Here is a 5,918-nt window from a genome sequence, read left to right as displayed (position 1 = left end):
TTAATAAGACTGCTGTTAACTGGGTATTTGTCGACGAGTTAACAAACTGTAAATGTCACAATTTTCCACACAACTGCCAAGAAAGGTGGATAATTAAAATAAGTACTCAGAGGCCTTCTGAATTTCCACTTACTACCATGCACCAAAACTTTACGTTTTAGAGGTGCTCTCAGTGACTGAACTTGTATATATATCATACTCGGTCACACAAAATGGCTCCTTTTCTCTACCAATGACCTCACACCTCCTTTATTAACATTTCTAATTTAACTCATGTGCTATATAGCATAGAGAATTCTAGGAGTAGATCAACAGACATCACCGTGGGAGGCTGGGGGTATGGAGGAAGGAAAAAGAAAGTTGGCATGTTCTAAGGCTTTAAAAAAATAACATTTTCCCTTTAACTTCTCTTCAAAAATTGCAAAAATAATATGAGTTTAGTGAGAGTGAAATAGAATAAAGATAAACAAAGAAAAAAATGAATGATTAATATTTTTTCTCACCTCCTTTCCCTGCCACCAACCTGGTGTATATCCTTTCGCACATTTCTACATGCTCGTTCATTCACAAACTGACTGGTACATATTAAATTCCATGGGTCTAGAATTCAGCTGCTCCATTCTCTCCACGGATCTGGCCTTGGACTCTGTGTTTCCTTCTGGATACCAAGCGGTTGCTGTAACATCTTGGGTTATGAAATGAGGTGTGTTAAGAAACATCAAAGAGCGCAACACAGATGGCTCTGGGAGCTCAGCTAGTATGACTCAGATGGCTGCGGATGACTTTACTGACTGGGGCTGGAGATGTAATTCTAGGACAGCTTCTGCACACAGCTCTCCTAGGTGGAGATGGCTGAAGAACCGGCTCAGTTGAGATTGTTGGTGTTGTGTCTGTGTGTGCCGCTACGGCACGGTGGTCTCAGGGTAGTCAGACTTCTGTGGTGGCTCAGGTGGTTTCAAGGATGAGCAGAGCAGAAGCTCCACGGCTCTTTATGACCTCAACTTAGAAATCACATGGCAAGCTGCGCTCGCTCCTTGGCCAGGTGCTCCGGCTCGCGTTGCAGCCCCAAGCAGCTCAACTCCCTGAGGTAGCGGCCCACGTCAGGCTGCTCCCGCCACTGGGCCTCTGGGAAGCGGTCTCGGAACAGCGACGCCAGGTGCCCTTCATCCTCTACCTCCCCAAGAGCAGCGGTGGTGGCCGTCACTGTGGCTGAGGCCGTAGCTGAGACGCGACTGTGGCCCTCGCCGCCATCTTCTCAGCAATAGCATCTCTTCCCCTCCTCCTCACCCAGGGAACCAGTTCCGAATCTCGGATGGGAAGCATCCTGGGTGCACTTCCGGTCTCTATGGTTCTCGCTAGGCCGGCTTTCTTTCCCCGATGGTCCTCCAGGCTACAGAGTGTTAGCGTGGGGAACGACTGGAAAACGGCTAGAGAGGCGGGGCTTGAAGCTGCCAAGAAGCGGCTGGGGGCTGACCTTCTGTTTCCGGTGACTGAGGCACGAGGACCCCGTGTTCCAACCGAGCTGGGAAATGCGGCCTCTGACTGAAGAGGAGACCCGTGTAATGTTTGAGATGATAGCAAAATCTTCAGCTGCTGGTCGACAAGCCCGATGACACCTGCTGTTTCAGGCTGCACAACGACTGGCTGTATTACGTGAGTGAGAAGATCTTGAAGTTGACTGCCAATATCATCGGTGACAAGCAGGTATCTTTGGGAACGTGCTTCGGAAAATTCACTCAGACCCACAAGTTTTGGTTGTACATCACAGCTCTGGATTACCTAAAACCCTATGCCAAGTATAAAGTGTGGATAAAGCCTGGAGCAGAGCAGCCCTTCTTGTATGCTAACCATGTGCTGAAATCTGGACTAGGTCGAATCATTGAAAATACTTCTCAGTACCAGGGAGACATGGTGTACTCCATGACAGACATCCCTTTGGGCTTTGGGGTGGCAGCAAAGTCTACACAAGACTTCAGGAAAGTAGACCCCGTGGCGATTGCGGTATTTCATCAAGCAAGCACTGGGGAATATGTGTGGCACGAAGAGACATTGATTTAAAACAAAGTCATCACGAGGACTTAGGGCTGTGTGGAAGGGCCTAGCTTTGGTTCCTTTGTCTGTTTAGGCTCCACCGTCATGTTGAATTTTGTCAACTGTGACCTCTTCAGGGACTTCTTAGTTTAATATTCTCTCTATCATGGAGAAATGTAGGCTACATTCTTATAATGCAGAAATGGCTCAATAATGGAGTTTCAGATCGTTGTGATTGTGGCTAAATAGAATACTGTGTTTTCTGTTTGAATCAGAGGGCTTCTTGTTTTGAGTAACAGTCTAAATTGTTGGAATGGAGAAAAAGAATATCTTACTATTGTTATCTGTGATCACACTGTTTTCCAAACACATGATAAGAACATGATGGATTTTCTTAATTATTTATTAATACTATGAAAGATAGATATTGCCATATCAGAGTAGTAGGCCATGTCTGGGATTTTACAAATGAAATTTGGATAAAATAGTAAGATAAGTTTATTCTGCTGATTTTCTATATGGTAGGTGCTGTGGGTGTGGAAGAAAAACTTGGATTCAAACACCAGTTCTCACATCTACCAGCTGTATGGCCTTAGGTGAGTCATTAAACTTTAATAATTTTCATTTCCTTCTTCTGTTTAAAAAAACAACTTAACCATCTTCCTAAAAAAAGTTTTTAGAATTAGAAATCATGACTTTAAAGCACCTAGCACTGTGCCTGGCAAATGATAAGTGTTGAATAAGTGGTAAGAATTGTTTTTATAATGCTTATACTAAGTATTTCTGCAACTAAGAGTAGGATCATATGAACAGAATTTGATTAGATCATCTTGACTTTTACAAGCGGTTTTCTCAATCTTTCTTTTTCTTGAATGGTATAATCCCGGGCTGAATGTTATTTTTATCACCTTGATTTCCTAAAACATAATTTCTCTTACAAATCTTTTGTTTTTTTAATTAAAAGAATTTAAATTGAAGTGCAGTTGATTTACAATACTGTGTAAGTTTCAGGTGTAGAGCAAAGTGATTCAGTTTTATATATTATATATATATATTTTTTTCATATTCTTATAAATCTTTACTTATCTGACTGGGCTGAACAAAAAGCACTAATCAGAGATCCTGAAATAATTCAGCTCTTCCATCTTTTCCCCATACCTTCCAAAATTATTTTTTAGAATTATTAAAATATTTTTTAATAAAAAACATATCACAGACAAAAAGTTTTTAAACTACCTGTATTGTAAAACAATTTCTTTAGTGAATGTACTGCTTATTTTAAATTCCAAAGATGACATCTCTAAAAATAAAGCATTTTTCAATTACCAAAAAAAAAAGAGAAAGAAATCATATGGTATTGCCTCTTCTGTACCCTATTGGTGGACAGAGTCACAAGCCCAGTGAGATCCAGGGGATGGGCACATGTGCTTACCTCTTGATGGGATGATGGGTACAGAATTTGTGGCCACTCCCAAAGAGTTTTCCTGTGAAATATTTATCTAAGAAGCTCATATTCGCATTATATCAAAGTAGAATATGGAAAAGCTAATAGGCTGATCATTTGTTTTGCTCCTTTAAAAGTTGCTGTTTTAAAAATAGGCCTGACTGTATTCTGAGTCTAACCAGGCAAGACCAATAGACTGCAATAGAGATTATAAGTGTCAAGGTCAGCCTGTCGGAGAAGACCTTGACTAAATCATGGCAAGAATTCTTTATTAGATACTTTATTTAGCTTAAGCTGTTAATCAGCTCTTCTAAAGGTGCAAACTTTCCTGAGAGTGAGGTAGAAATAGGCCTGGGTCACAAAGTTTAGGGTCATGGCCCTAAAAATAGAGCTGAGAAAAGCAAGCTTCTCAGGTGTCATGTGTGACTTCATGATCTCACCCAACACAATAATACTATTGGATTTTCCGTCTCCAAGTTTGCCTTCATTAGTGGTTCCAACAGTGAAACTCAGGCCCTGCACAGTCATTTATTATACCTAAGGTTTTATAGTGCAGCAAAAATTTATAGTAAAACCATGACTAAGTGGTGGCCGTGGTACTAGGTGCCCAGATATAACAATGATTAAGGTAGGGTGGGGCTTCCCTGGTGGCGCAGTGGTTGAGAGTCTGCCTGCTGATGCAAGGGACATGGGTTCGTGCCCCGGTCCGGGAAGATCCCATGTGCCGCGGAGCGGCTGGGCCCGTGAGCCATGGCCGCTGAGCCTGTGCGTCTGGAGCCTGTGCTCCGCAACGGGAGAGGCCACAACAGTGAGAGGCCCGCATACCACAAAAAAAAAAAAATAAGGTAGGGTGGCTGCCTTCAAAGAACACACAGTCTGGTGGGTGTTTCAGGCACATGAACAGATAAATTGCAACATAAGACATTACTTGTAAATGAACCATGTGATCTCAGAGGGAGAAGATCTACCTGCCTGGGTGTTCACAGTGGATTAGCACCTATAACCGCTCCATCTCTGTCCACACCTGAGCCTTTGAACCTTCTCTCCTATCTGGCCTACTAGGATGTCACTTTGATAGACTTCAAACCTGGTTTTTCCCTCTGCCTAGAATTTTTGCTTTTATGACTGACTTGGATATTTGTCTTTTGTCCTAATATTCCTCCTCCCTGCAATACTTTGTCTCAGCCCTGTTTTTATGGTCTCTGTGCTCTAAAGGCTGAAGGTAAGAGATTCATTCATTAAAATATATAAGTTGAACAGTATTCCATGCTGGGCAAAATGTTAGATGCTGGGGATACAGTGGCCAGCCAGTTAGAGTTCCTGTCTGTTGCAAGGAGCTTACTTCTAGTAGGATGCCTCCTAGACTCTTGGAATTAGGAGTCTGGGCTAGTCAAATGTGGGGTGGGTTAGACCCGGAGAAACTCAAGGAAACCTTTCTAACCAGGTGCGATTTGATCTATTATTATTATTATTTTCTAATGAAAAAAATAGAAGTTTTCCAGGTTGGGGTAGAGATAGAGTAGGGGAAGGCCAGACATTTCATGCAGAGGGCATAACACATAAAAAACAGGAAGGGCATGGTCAATTTGGGAGTTAAAGAGAAATTCATTTGAGGGTGTAGTGAGGCATATCAGAGATTGAAGCTAGAGAAGTAGGTTGGGGTCATATTGGGAAAGGTCTTGAATGGCCCTTCTGGTTAAATTTTGATTTAATCCTGTAGGAAAGGGAGAGTCAGCAAATATTTAGAAGCAGGATCATGACAAAATTATATTTGTTGTTCTTTAAGACGATAAGCCCAGCAGGATGGTTGCAAGAGTGGAAAAAAGACAAGTAGCAGGAAGACCAGTTAGGAGATTACTGTATTAGCCTAGATGAGAACGTGTGAGCGCCTGAGCGAAGAGATCAAAAGAGGGGACAGAGGTTAATTCTGCAATTGGGCTTTAAGGTGGAATCAAGACCACCTGGCAACTCATTAGAACACTTGATGGATGGTAAGATCATGAGTCTAAGACGGAAAAAGAGGGAAGAGGAGCAGATTTGGTATGTAAGGGAACACCAGGTTTTGTTTTGGATACTTGGCTATTCAAGTGAAGATGTTCGGGAGGCAGCTGGAGACTTTGATCTGAATCTGAAGAGGGAGAGAAGATGGGCTGGAGACCCAATTTTTTGGAGGCTGTAAGAGAGGCAAATGAACAGAAGTTAAACAAATATTTGAGAAAGGAGAAAAACAGTCAACAAAGATTGTGGAATCAGTGAATAAGGAGGAGAAGCAGCAAAGATTAGCCTACTGGAAGGGAGGAAAAGTCAGATAGATGATTGGTGTTGCTTGACCAAAGTTCTTTGGGTGCCTGGTGCAAGTGTTGGCACATATGATGATGCAGGTGTAATAAGGAACAGTTGTTGGCTCTGCTGCTTAGGACGTTGCCACTGATGGTTGTACCAA

The 5,918-nt window shown here is 42.3% G+C and overlaps 1 pseudogene across 1 annotated transcript; it reads left to right on the top strand.

Annotated features, from left to right (window-relative positions):
* Positions 1-1,529: 1,529 nt before the first annotated feature.
* LOC309821879 (60S ribosome subunit biogenesis protein NIP7 homolog) lies at positions 1,530-2,058 on the top strand (annotated as a pseudogene). Its single transcript has one exon. The product of its transcript is annotated as a 60S ribosome subunit biogenesis protein NIP7 homolog (transcript).
* The last annotated feature ends 3,860 nt before the right edge of the window (positions 2,059-5,918 follow it).

Source organism: Grampus griseus (assembly GCF_964374135.1).
Source record: "Grampus griseus genome assembly, chromosome: 4".
Lineage (NCBI taxonomy): Eukaryota > Metazoa > Chordata > Mammalia > Artiodactyla > Delphinidae > Grampus > Grampus griseus.
This window is presented reverse-complemented; position numbering and strand designations above follow the sequence as displayed.